The sequence below is a fragment of the Gymnodraco acuticeps genome, unplaced genomic scaffold, assembly GCF_902827175.1.
Source record: "Gymnodraco acuticeps unplaced genomic scaffold, fGymAcu1.1, whole genome shotgun sequence".
Classification (NCBI taxonomy): domain Eukaryota; kingdom Metazoa; phylum Chordata; class Actinopteri; order Perciformes; family Bathydraconidae; genus Gymnodraco; species Gymnodraco acuticeps.
The window spans coordinates 102,779-116,639 of record NW_022992324.1 but is presented as its reverse complement, the minus strand read 5'-3'; the positions used below and the strand labels follow the sequence as shown (position 1 = coordinate 116,639).

At 42.6% G+C, this 13,861-nt stretch overlaps 5 non-coding genes across 5 annotated transcripts; all 5 read left to right on the top strand.

Annotated features, from left to right (window-relative positions):
* The first annotated feature begins 1,021 nt into the window (after positions 1–1,021).
* trnay-gua lies at positions 1,022–1,109 on the top strand. Its single transcript is given in 2 exon segments — positions 1,022–1,058; positions 1,074–1,109. It is a non-coding gene; the product is annotated as a tRNA-Tyr (tRNA).
* A 427-nt stretch (positions 1,110–1,536) lies between these two features.
* On the top strand, positions 1,537–1,624 carry trnay-gua. The gene is given in 2 exon segments: positions 1,537–1,573; positions 1,589–1,624. It is a non-coding gene; the product is annotated as a tRNA-Tyr (tRNA).
* A 1,270-nt stretch (positions 1,625–2,894) lies between these two features.
* trnay-gua lies at positions 2,895–2,982 on the top strand. Its single transcript is given in 2 exon segments — positions 2,895–2,931; positions 2,947–2,982. It is a non-coding gene; the product is annotated as a tRNA-Tyr (tRNA).
* Positions 2,983–4,293: 1,311 nt separating this feature from the next.
* trnay-gua lies at positions 4,294–4,381 on the top strand. The gene is given in 2 exon segments: positions 4,294–4,330; positions 4,346–4,381. It is a non-coding gene; the product is annotated as a tRNA-Tyr (tRNA).
* Positions 4,382–10,702: 6,321 nt separating this feature from the next.
* On the top strand, positions 10,703–10,790 carry trnay-gua. The gene is given in 2 exon segments: positions 10,703–10,739; positions 10,755–10,790. It is a non-coding gene; the product is annotated as a tRNA-Tyr (tRNA).
* The last annotated feature ends 3,071 nt before the right edge of the window (positions 10,791–13,861 follow it).

Below are 13,861 nucleotides of genomic sequence, written 5' to 3'. Positions count from 1 at the left end.
ACTGGGATGTAAAAGAGCTTAAAGTGTAAAAATGACATTCATAAATCCAGACGATTTAACTTGTTTTATACCTAAATTAAACCAAACTGTTACAGTCATCAAGGGCTGCCGCTGTGGATTGAACAAATCAATATGAAATCAGTATTGAGAACCAGCAGCTAATAGGATTATTGAAATAACTATAGAGGTACTACAACATGGCCTTGTGGGTCCCCAGGGGCCTCATTGTTTTTTTCTCTGATCATTAAGGTCCCTTCGATAGCTCAGTTGGTAGAGCGGAGGACTGTAGAGGAGCAAAGCCGACATCTGTCTCAACTCCGGCTCGATGGAAGGTTTTTTGTGGTTGCATAGACGTTATTCGTCAAGTGGGGAAATAGAGATATGCATTTCCATCACTGGTCAAGCTTCACTACATTATAATAGTAGTCCAATTCAATGCAGGGGAGAAGTTACAGCACATTTGCGTTTGTTCCTGTTTTTCCATTTCAGTGATTTGTGTATAAAGGACACATAAAGACAGGGCAATGTCAATTTTGTATTCTTCTATACTCAAGACTTTCAACCCCTTCGATAGCTCAGTTGGTAGAGCGGAGGACTGTAGAGGAGCAAAGCTGATATCCTTAGGTCGGTGGTTCAACTCCGGCTCGAAGGAGTAGAGTTTTGAGGTTAAGGGGAAATCATGGTGACATTCAACCTACTCAACTTCTTCACAGTAGTGGATAAATAGTGGTTATTGTTGAACTCAGATGTATAAATTATAAATAGAATATAGTAGAAATAGTGCAGTATAGTCTATAAACAAGTAATTGGAATATTGATAAGTTCCAAACAGATGAATGTTATTGATGTTCTTCCATAAGTTCAGATGTTTAACAGTCTTATGGCCTGTGGGATGAAACTGTCCCTGAGTCTGGTGGTTTTAGTCCACCAGGTTTTAGGGTTATTGAAAGAACAAGTGTGGCACTAAAGTGATCCCTGTGGGTCCCCGGGGGCCTCATTGTTTATTCTCTCAACCACCATCCCTTCGATAGCTCAGTTGGTAGAGCGGAGGACTGTAGAGGAGCAAGGCTGACATCCTTAGGTCGCTGGTTCAACTCCGGCTCGAAGCAGGACACTTTTGAGGTTATTCGTCAAGTGGAGAAATCAAGGTCAGATACTCATGTTGGCAATAATCATCTTTCAAAGAATGTCCTAGTGTCAGTCAAGCGTAACACAATTATTTTCCTGTTTATAGATTTAGTCATTGTTTTGTGAATGTGCTCTAAGGAGGAGAGTTTTGAGGTCATGGGGACATCAGGCTTTCCATCACTTGTGTCAGTTAACCTACTCAACTTCTTCATAGTATTCATTGGAAATGTAATGGATAAATAGTGGTGAATGTTCAACTGGGATGTAAAAGAGTTTTAATAGACTTTGATAAACCCAGCCTAAATAAATAGTTTTCAACCAAACTGTTACAGTTATCCATTGAAAGAACTACAGAGATCCCTGTGGGTCCCCGGGGGCCTCATTGTTTTTTCTCTCTACAATACCGTCCCTTCGATAGCTCAGTTGGTAGAGCGGAGGACTGTAGAGGAGCAAAGCTGATATCCTTAGGTCGCTGGTTCAACTCCGGCTCGAAGGAGGACACTTTTGAGGTCATGGGGAAATCATGCTTACTCAATCATGTTAGTGAAAACAAAACATAACCATCATAATGTCATTCAGTCTTTATAACATCAATATGATAGTGCAAGTGCATTTGAATCAAGTGGATAATTTATGGGGAAATAATGCTGAGATGCAAGACTTTCCACCAGTAGCAGTCAACCTACTCAACTTCTTCATAGTCGTATTCATTGGAAATGTAGTGGTGAATGTTGAACTGGGATGTAAAAGAGCTTAAAGTGTAAAAATGACATTCATAAATCCAGACGATTTAACTTGTTTTATACCTAAATTAAACCAAACTGTTACAGTCATCAAGGGTTGCCGCTGTGGATTGAACAAATCAATATGAAATCAGTATTGAGAACCAGCAGCTGATAGGATTATTGAAATAACTATAGAGGTACTACAACATGGCCTTGTGGGTCCCCAGGGGCCTCATTGTTTTTTCCTCTGATCAATACCGTCCCTTCGGTAGCTCAGTTGGTAGAGCGGAGGACTGTAGAGGAGCAAAGCCGACATCTGGTTCAACTCCGGCTCGATGGAAGGTTTTTTGTGGTTGCATAGACGTTATTCGTCAAGTGGGGAAATAGAGATAAGCATTTCCATCACTGGTCAAGCTTCACTACATTATAATAGTAGTCCAATTCAATGCAGGGGAGAAGTTACAGCACATTTGCGTTTGTTCCTGTTTTTCCATTTCAGTGATTTGTTTATTAAGGACACATAAAGACAGGGCAATGTCAATTTTGTATTCTTCTATACTCAAGACTTTCAACCCCTTCGATAGCTCAGTTGGTAGAGCGGAGGACTGTAGAGGAGCAAAGCTGATGTCCTTAGGTCGATGGTTCAACTCCGGCTCGAAGGAGGAGAGTTTTGAGGTTAAGGGGAAATCATGGTGACATTCAACCTACTCAACTTCTTCACAGTAGTGGAAAAATAGTGGTTATTGTTGAACTGAGATGTATAAATTATAAATAAAATGAAATAGAATATAGTAGAAATAGTGCAGTATAGTCTATATACAAGTAATTGGATTATTGATAAGTTCCAAACAGATGAATGTTATTGATGTTCTTCCATAAGTTCAGATGTTTAACAGTCTTATGGCCTGTGGGATGAAACTGTCCCTGAGTCTGGTGATTTTAGTCCACCAGGTTTTAGGGTTATTGAAAGAACAAGTGTGGCACTAAAGCGATCCCTGTGGGTCCCCGGGGGCCTCATTGTTTATTCTCTCATCCACCGTCCCTTCGATAGCTCAGTTGGTAGAGCGGAGGACTGTAGAGGAGCAAGGCTGACATCCTTAGGTCGCTGGTTCAACTCCGGCTCGAAGGAGGACACTTTTGAGGTTATTCGTCAAGTGGAGAAATCAAGGTCAGATACTCATGTTGGCAATAATCATCTTTCAAAGAATGTCCTAGTGTCAGTCAAGCGTAACACAATTATTTTCCTGTTTATAGATTTAGTCATTGTTTTGTGAATGTGCTCTAAGGAGGAGAGTTTTGAGGTCATGGGGACATCAGGCTTTCCATCACTTGTGTCAGTCAACCTACTCAACTTCTTCATAGTATTCATTGGAAATGTAATGGATAAATAGTGGTGAATGTTCAACTGGGATGTAAAAGAGTTTTAATAGACTTTGATAAACCCAGCCTAAACAAATAGTTTTCAACCAAACTGTTACAGTTATCCATTGAAAGAACTACAGCGATCCCTGTGGGTCCCGGGGGCCTCATTGTTTTTTCTCTCTACGATACCGTCCCTTCGATTGCTCAGTTGGTAGAGCGGAGGACTGTAGAGGAGCAAAGCTGATATCCTTAGGCCGCTGGTTCAACTCCGGCTCGAAGGAGGACACTTTTGAGGTCATGGGGAAATCATGCTTACTCAATCATGTTAGTGAAAACAAAACATAACCATCATAATGTCATTCAGTATTTACAACATCAATATGATAGTGCATTTGAATCAAGTGGATAATTTATGGGGAAATAATGCTGAGATGCAAGAATTTCCACCACTAGCAGTCAACCTACTCAACTTCTTCATAGTCGTATTCATTGGAAATGTAGTGGTGAATGTTGAACTGGGATGTAAAAGAGCTTAAAGTGTAAAAATGACATTCATAAATCCAGACGATTTAACTTGTTTTATACCTAAATTAAACCAAACTGTTACAGTCATCAAGGGCTGCCGCTGTGGATCGAACAAATCAATATGAAATCAGTATTGAGAACCAGCAGCTGATAGTGTTATTGAAATAACTATAGAGGTACTACAACATGGCCTTGTGGGTCCCCAGGGGCCTCATTGTTTTTTTCTCTGATCATTATGGTCCCTTCGATAGCTCAGTTGGTAGAGCGGAGGACTGTAGAGGAGCAAAGCCGACATCTGGTTCAACTCTGGCTCGATGGAAGGTTTTTTGTGGTTGCATAGACGTTATTTTTCAAGTGGGGAAATAGAGATAAGCATTTCCATCACTGGTCAAGCTTCACTACATTATAATAGTAGTCCAATTCAATGCAGGGGAGAAGTTACAGCACATTTGCGTTTGTTCCTGTTTTTCCATTTCAGTGATTTGTGTATTAAGGACACATAAAGACAGGGCAATGTCAATTTTGTATTCTTCTATACTCAATACTTTCAACCCCTTCGATAGCTCAGTTGGTAGAGCGGAGGACTGTAGGAGAGCAAAGCTGACATCCTTAGGTCGCTGGTTCAACTCCGGCTCGAAGGAGGAGAGTTTTGAGCTTATAGGGAAATCTAAAAAATAACGAGGTCAAAATCAAGCAAATAATTACCATCGTGGTATCAGTTAGGCTTCTCTACATCATTACAAAAGTACATTTAAATCAAGTGGATCATCATGTGCACATGTAAAACCAAATCTTTGACTGTGTATATACATATTTATATATACATATTTGACTGTGTATATATGTATATTTGCAAACATTTTTTATATTCTATATACATTTGTTTTTATATTTGCGATTGTGGGAAACAGTATTTCAATCTCTCTGTCTGTACACACAAACTGCAGATTGACAATAATGTTGACTTTGACTTTTTTGACTTTAAAGTTGTTGTTACTGCACTGTTGTCTCATCCTGTTTTTCCTTTTAGTCATTTGTTTACGAATGTGCAAAACCCATCTCTTTCAAATCTGAGTCATGATGTATAATTAGGGCGACTGGCTCTAAAAGCTAGAGTGGTCGATAGCAGAGCTTCTTCTTCATCTTCTGTCTGTGTAATTATTTTTGTCATTATTGGATTAACGCATGTACTTAACTCATCGATGTTTTTACATCGATATGAGTTAAGTGTTCAGAAAAGCAGCTGACCGGGTTATTGAAAGAACAATAAAGAAAACAACATGGCCTTGTGAGCCCCTGGGGGCCATGTGAGTTTTCAACCCAGTCTCACAAAAAAACGTGTAATAACTACGTTGGTCCACAACGTAGGACGTAGTATATCTACAAAAACGCCTCTGAAATTGTAAAATGCCTACGTTTGTTTTCACCATTCATTCCAATGGCTGGCTTCTATGTCACGTGATCTTCAAATTTCTCCCTGCAGAAAAAAAACATGGCCGACCTTCGTTTTATTCTCGGTGTAAAATGCCTATTTTAAGGTTAGTTTGGTCATTAAAATGCGTTTTGATGTCATTTCATGCGAGAAATATGAGTTGTTATTTAAGATTATGTGTGCAGTGGGTGTACATGATCTTTAGTTTGCTAGTTATTACGAAGATTACTTCAGGAAATTGTGTCTATACAACGTTTTCATTGTTACCAAGATGGTTGCTAGGGACGCTGCTATCGATATTATTTCTGTTATGTTGTGTAAAATGGTGTTATCTTTATTGCTACCCCCTTCCCCGTCAATGTATAGTGTTGGTCCACAGTGCAAACGTATTAGTTATTAGCTAGACTTTTATTTAGCATTTCAAAACACATGTAAACAGCTTCATGCCCGGGAGGCGAAGACCGGCAGTCCAGCTCACTAAAATGTCCGTGCAGAACAATACCAATGAAATGGGATGGGACCACGGCAGACTGTCCAAAACTGGATTTGAACGGGTCCACCGCGTCCCCCCCTCCCCCACCCCGTTCCCAGAACTACACATGCTGGCACGTCTCTACTGAGAATTGTAGTTTTAAAAGACGTTTTCATATTTCCCATAATAAGAAGTTGCCGGTATTAAACTGTGTACATCCCTGGAGGACAGAGGGTGTCGTTTTTCTCATACTGATATTCTGAACAATCTGTGCTGTTGTATTTGCTGTAAAGTGTCTCTACTGTAGGCTAATTGTATTACAGCACTTTGGCTCGACCAAAAATCGTTTATAAATGTGCTATATAAATAAAACTTGATTTGATTTGATTTTGGAGGTTTAGGGGATAGGAAACACTCAAATTAAAAAAATATAATTAATAAATGGGTGACAATTGCTTGTGCCCAATGGGCAGCATTAATATATACCCACACGACAGCTAAGGTCAGAAGAGCTTTATTTAACAGCTGGTCTTATGTCTGTGACCCCTCCTGTTGTTCATTGATAAGCCTGAAACATGCACTTGTCAAGGTTCAGAGGCACATTTTGCAAATCTGGCAGTAGCCATCGATCAGCTTAAGATAAGATATACTTTATTGATCCCAAGTTGGAAACATTTGCGTTACATCAGCATGTGTATAGTTGTACATATGCAGTGGTGTTTATTTGTAAATCATTTAGTATAATCACACAAATTCTGTGTTTTATATTTAATAATTCTCTGTTCTTTATTTATTGATTGTTCAATACCTGACAAGGCCGGAGATGAAAAACTTGGGTCACAGGTTCCTCAACAGTGCATCACAAGACATCTTTCAATATTTGTGTACCTCCACCATTAAATTGTCGTATTCTGCATATTTCTTATACTATCTACATCTTATAAGAGTATAATACATATGTATAATATCAGTTAAAATAAGTGCTTCAACATAGTTAACATTCCTGGAGGTATACACAAAGTTTTACATTCATTGCATAACTACACCATTTGTGAATATGTCAATAAACCTTAGAAAATCTTGAAAGGGATGTGCAAAATAGTCATTATATACAGTCTTTAATTAACTATTAGTAGAGAATAACGAGTAATGAACATACTTTATAGGGATTCTATTAATGTCTAATAATAAAAATAATGAAATTCAATAACATGCTTTAACCACTAGGTGTTGTGGTGACCACCTATTAATACACTGGGACATAATTCATACATGGAACTACAGTTGGGGCTATTGTTCCCACACGGACATGTTATGTGTTTACTATATATGTTGTGTGCCCTCCTGACTTCACTCTCTTGTCGTCCCGGGCTGCGACCCAACAACATCTACATTTCTGCTGCTCATTAAAGCAAGCTTTGTACCTCCATTGCACCGCCTCCGACTCCCTATCTATCGGCACTACATTGGTGACCCTGACAACGTCTCGTGAAGTTTCCGGGACGGACCCGAACATGGCGAAAAGCGCTGTTTTTCTCGTTATGCCAGAGATTGTTGGAGACGTCCGTGGCTGCCATGGGCACACGGACTGAGGCTCGGTGCGCCCCCCGCGGAATGGCTGAGGACGTCACTCGCCATTCCCGCATCGTCTCGACACTGGAGGACAGCGGGCCTTCCATCTACACGGAGACGATGCACGACCTGCTGGGTAGGGGAGAGAACCAGACTCTTTCCACGTGGGGTTGTTTCTTCGGGGCGTGCGGCTGCAAGTCCAGGCTGCGCTAGCTATCGACGACTAGCAGCTAACCACGTTAGCTAACGGCTACGGCTAGCAGCTACCGATGGCTGCCAGCTAGCTGCTAACGGCTATCGATCCTTTTTGAGTTTTTTTTCTGGTGCCGGAGAGGAGGTTCGACCAGCCGGTTGACCTCATGTGGACACTCTCACATTTTTCACCACCTCCACGGCGGTTCCAGACGCCACTCACGTTTTCATCGACGCCTGGGTGGTGCACTCCTGGACCCCGTCTCGCCTCGACGGTTTTGGACGTCGCCCATGCTGCCATCGGCCCGTGGGTGGCGCGCTCCGGAGCCTGTCTGGCCTCTCCGGCCTTCCGGGGATATCCAGACGCCACTCACGTTCATCGGCGCCTGGGTGGCGCACTCCTGGACCCCCTCTCGCCTCGACAGTTCCGGACGTCGCCCATGCTCCATCGGCCCATGGGTGGCGCGCTCCGGGACCCTGTCTGGCCTCTCCTGCTTCCCGGGGATGCCTCGACATCTGCTGAGGACTTCATGCCCGCCGCCGCGGCACGTCTGCCTGCGGCCGGGTTGCTCTCCTGCTTCCCGGGGATGCCTCGACGCCTGCCGAGGACTTCGTGCCCGCCGCCGTTGCACGTCTGCCTGCGGCCGGGTTGCGCTCCTTCCTCCCGGGGGGACTGCTCCTCTCTTCCGGGGATACCTCGACGCCTGCCGAGGGCTTCGTGCCCACCGCCGTTGTGCGTCTGCCTGCGGCCGGGTTGCGCTCTTTCCTGCTGGGTTCTCCGCGACACCTACTGCGGCCCCCGGTGTGGGTGCCCTCGCCCTCGTTAGGGCCCCTGCCCTCTCCTGCGGCCCCCTTTCGTGGCCCGTTCCATGGCCCGGTCCTCACCTGCGGCCCCACCCTCCTCGGCCCCTGTGGTGCTTCCTCCACGGACGCGATGATTTTTTTTTTTTTTTTTGCCATGTTTGAATTCTGGGGGGGCTTGTGTGGTGACCACCTATTAATACACTGGGACATAATTCATACATGGAACTACAGTTGGGGCTATTGTTCCCACACGGACATGTTATGTGTTTACTATATATGTTGTGTGCCCTCCTGACTTCACTCTCTTGTCGTCCCGGGCTGCGACCCAACAACATCTACATTTCTGCTGCTCATTAAAGCAAGCTTTGTACCTCCATTGCACCGCCTCCGACTCCCTATCTCTCGGCACTACAGTGTCCCTTTATATCAGGTGTGCACGTTTATGGTGTAAATACAGCCTATCTACCAATTGGATCAAATATAAAAGTCAGCCGAATTAGTGTTGATACTGCAAGGAGATGTATTGTGTGAAAATAAATGTAAGATGTTGTTTAATTACTGATATATTTATGATCCATGTCACGTTTCCAGTTCATCATGTTTGTCTCATCAAGGCTCTATAAATAGAGAACTACAGCAGATATGTAACATTGAATGCAGCCGAACCGTGTATTACAATGCCGTTATGTGATGACTTTCAAAGAGAAAAGCAGTGGACCAACACTAATAACGGTGTTGGTAACGGAAAATAACGTATCTATTGTGGTGATTGACATTATTCACCCACGGATCTATGGGTTAGGCCAGGGTATTGTTCTGCACGGACATTTTAGTGAGCCGGACTGCCGGTCTTCACCTCCCGGGCATGAAGCTGTTTACATGTGTTTTGAGATGCTAAATAAAAGTCTAGCTAATAACTAATACGTTTGCACTGTGGACCAACACTATACATTGACGGGGAAGGGGGTAGCAATAAAGATAACACCATTTTACACAACATAACAGAAATAATATCGATAGCAGCGTCCCTAGCAACCATCTTGGGAACAATGAAAACGTTGTATAGACCAGTGGTTCCCAAACGGTGGGCCGTGAGGCAAGTCCGGGTGTGCCGTGGGATTTTGTGACAACCATACGTTATTATTGCAATATACAACTACACAAAAATAATTATTTTTTAATTGACTATATCAGTACTTTGTAGCTTTATATGTACGTAATCTGCGCGACTTGCGCATCCACATCTCCACGTGCAGTGCTACATAAACATGGCTGAGTCAGCGATAACTTTCGAGGGGTGGAGGTATGCCCATTACTTTGAGTTCGTCCGAAGAATAGACAGGAATGTGACGGTGAGGTGCAAACTATGTACAGGCCAGAAGCTGTTATCCACTGCTGTAAACACCACGTCAAACCTCAACAAGCACCTGCAACGAACACATGCTAAGGTGAAGCTACCGCACACGCTATTTGTTGTTTGTTTATATCACGCAGTCTGTTCTTCTTCTCTGTCTTCCGGTTGTTGCCTGTTTTGAATGACAAATACACACTACTGCCGCCTGCTGGTAAGGAAAGTTATTGCCACTCACGCATGCGCAGTTCGTACGTGCTCGGCGAGTAAAGTAACGAGTTACTTTATGTAGATAGTAACGAAGTAGTGTAATATATTGCTTTTTTAAAAGTAATACATTTATAATTTGTAGTTCAGGACCATGGACAATGCAGCTTCCTTGCATTGACAGTTCTCTGTGCTGAATTTCTGCTGAGTTTCCTTTGCCTCATTTTTAATGTTGTGACCTGTCTGGTTTAAATGAGTGTGTTGCTGCTTTGATGAAGCCTAATTTGATAACGTTTCAAATTAATTTCTGAAATATTTCGTTAATAAATATTTCACGAGTAATATAGTTGTCTTTGTCACATTTTATTTGGCATTAGTAAATAATTATGCACATTTACAGATATTTTACATGATATGAGTGATAACACGTGTTATAAGGGCTATTTTGCACAATAGGTGTGCCTTGAGATTTTTACTTGTCCTTTGGTGTGCCTTGGGCACAAAAAGTTTGGGAACCACTGGTATAGACACAATTTCCTGAAGTAATCTTCGTAATAACTAGCAAACTAAAGATCATGTACACCCACTGCACACATAATCTTAAATAACAACTCATATTTCTCGCATGAAATGACATCAAAACGCATTTTAATGACCAAACTAATCTTAAAATAGGCATTTTACACCGAGAATAAAACGAAGGTCGGCCATGTTTTTTTTTCTGCAGGGAGAAATTTGAAGATCACGTGACATAGAAGCCAGCCATTGGAATGAATGGTGAAAAAAAACGTAGGCATCTTACAATTTCAGAGGCGTTTTTGTAGATATACTACGTCCTACGTTGTGGACCAACGTAGTTATTACACGTTTTTTTGTGAGACTGGGTTGGAGTTTTTGGCATTCGTTTCGTTCAATATTCTTATATCAAAAACCCTTCGATAGCTCAGTTGGTAGAGCGGAGGACTGTAGGTGTGTAACGTGGAAATCCTTAGGTCGCTGGTTAAATTCCGGCTCGAAGGAGGAGAGTTTTGAGGTGAAGTGGAAATCATCCTAAAACACTTGCGTCAATCAGGCTTCACAATGTTGTTATAATAGTGTATTTAATTGAGTACGATTAGAGTTCTTAAGAAGTGTTTTCTGAGACTAAGATGTTGAGGTTTCAGATATTTTCTGTTAGTGATTGCAATACTTTTTTTAATTCATAGAACCTCAACTTCCCATGGACTCTTTTGAGTCTTAGCAACTTTATCTTCTTGATCTATTGCTTCAATTAGTGTTTGAAGGCTTGTTGTAAAAACACTTTTAAGTGGTTGCAAATATGCTACAAAATCAGATGCTGTTGGAACCTGTGGTTAGATATGTAAATTGTAATCCCTGTACATTTTGCTGTATGATGTCCTTTTGTTGTTCTGTTGTTTATGTTTTTATGTCTTCTTGTGGAACCTACTGCTGCAGGTCTCCCTTGAAAAAGAGATCATTGATCTCAATGGGATTTTACCTGGATAAATAAAGGTTTTGAATTGAATTGAGTTGAAATAGTGCAAACATCGATATAAATGTAGTCTATTTAATTAATTGTCTACATCATTTTTAAATATGATAAAACCAAAGTGTCACAGTAAGGGCTGCAGCTGTGGATTTGAAAAAAAAGTCGATATGAAATCAGTATTCAGAAACAGCAGCTGATAGGGTTATTGAAAGAACTAGTGAGGTACTACAACATGGCCTTGTGGGTCCTCGGGGGATTCATCTGAGTTTTTTGGCCCTGGTCTCGTCCAATCAGACGCGTGCCTGACTTTGTTGACTGATGTCTCTGTGCATGGCGTGAAGATCGCCCGGGGCTATGTTGACCGCTAGTCAGGCAGGAGTCAATATGGCTCCAGGCTAAAGCATCTGGGCAGCTACAGCTCAGGAGCCAGGCCAACATTTTGCATTTTACATGTGAGGAATTAAGCTGATGGTCTTTTCCAAGCCACTTAATAATGAGTGACACAGAACTTAAATCCCCGGATCATTCACTGGACATGCAGTAAAAAGTCCAGGGCCATAAATGATTATGGTTGACAGAAAAGTGGCACAACAGGAAACAGGGGCTGAAAGATTTGCGTGAAGTTAATTTTGTGTGACTGGTCTTGGCTTTACTGACTTGACAAACTCAACAAGGGAATTATTGTCCTGACAGTGCGTGGAATTGTTTATTTGGCTTATACGATGATTGACAAAGTGTTTTTTCATATTGTTGTGTAACAGCAAGCACCTGTTGGCGAGCAGCAGGACGAGGACGTGTCTCTGCTGGGAGTTTGTGCTGTAAAACTGTTTTAATGTCTGTTTGTGCAGCAGGATGAGGCTGACATTGAATTCTCATCTCATCGGTGACCCATTTTGGTGAATAAGCGAGGAAACTTCTCAGTCCATCGTAAACATATCCCAAACCTGACAAGCTTGTAAAATCGCAAATTAATTGCATGTGTCACCATCACATCTGAGCAACAAATGTCTCTTGATCATTTGCAGGTTTAAAGACATTAAGATGCGCTAACTTTTGTAAGAATGTTTCTATAGAATAGTAGTTATGACTTATGGGTCTTTTGTTTGCAAACCCAACCAATATTTCACTTCAGTATAACTATAGATTGCTGTGATTTAAACCTGAAAAACATAGGCGGTGGGTGAGGCTCAGGATAAGGAAGGATAATATTTGACCAACTATCATTGTTAACACCACAAAGGACGTCATGTCATTCATCACATCACGACTCGACTACAGTAGCATCCTCTACGGCAGTGGTCACCAACCTTTTTAAGCCCAAGATCCCCGACCTCGGCCTATAGGTGAAAGGCGAGATCTACCTATTGCAGAATTGAGTGAAAAAGACGGCCCAGACAGTGCTTCCAATTTGAGGCCTTTTATAGGCTAATTGCATCTGAATTACTGTTACAATGAAGGCTCCATAATCAGCTCACGGCATGTAGGCAGGGGTAAAGTGCTATTTTTTATGAGTGGGGGGCGGACCTCACCTCCTCTAGGGGGGTCCTCACCTCCTCTAGGGAAGATTTTTTTTTAAATATTGAAGTTGAAAGCATCAATCTGGTGCACTTTGAGAGCAACATGAAGAGATCTATGGATACATCTCTCAACACCCAGATGAAACACAACTGTAAACAGATTTACTTTTTCTTTATGGATATTTTACAAATCACTCCCCTTTCAAACTGTATTCTTGTTTCACTGCCATATAGTATTTCATACCTGTTTTTCATTTATTCTCTTATTGTTTGTATAACTATAATGATCATATGAAGGTGTGCAGCGGAAATAATCTTTTGAATAATTTGTGACAAAACCGATCTAAACACTCAGAGAGTCCTTTAGCTCACCTGAGCCCCTCAGTCTGAGAGGGGAGGACTCTCCCTCCAGCTTGTTGTGGAAACAGCTCCTTATGTCCGTTAGTGCAGCTAGCTAACCAGATGCTAACAACACGGTCCCCGCTAGCACCGGTCCCCCTCTCTCTCTCTCTCTCTCTCTCTCTCTCTCTCTCTCTCTCTCTCTCTCTCTCTCTCTCTCTCTCTCTCTCTCTCTCTCTCTCTCTCTCCCTCCACCTCTCTCTCTCTCCCTCTCTCCCTCCCTCTCTCTCTATCACACTGAATGCGCTATCGCCACACACACACAGAGCCGTGCTTGGTTGGCGACCACTGCTCTACGGCATACCATCCAACCTCCTCAATAAACTCCAACATATCCAGAACTCTGCTGCCCGCCTCCTCACCCACACCCGCTCCCGAGACCACATCACTCCCGTCCTCCAGAACCTTCACTGGCTCCCCGTCCATCAAAGAATCCACTTCAAAGTCCTCCTGATTACTCACAAAGCCCTCAACAACCAGCCCCCCCCCCCCTACCTCACAGACCTGCTGCACCACCACACCCCTTCCCGCTGCCTCCGCTCATCAGAAGCCAACCTCCTATCCATCCCCACCCGCATCAATCACCGGATCTGGGGGGACAGAGCCTTCTCCGTCGCTGCCCCCTCCCTCTGGAACTCACTCCCCCAACCCATCAGAGACTGCACTGACCTCACCACCTTCAAAAA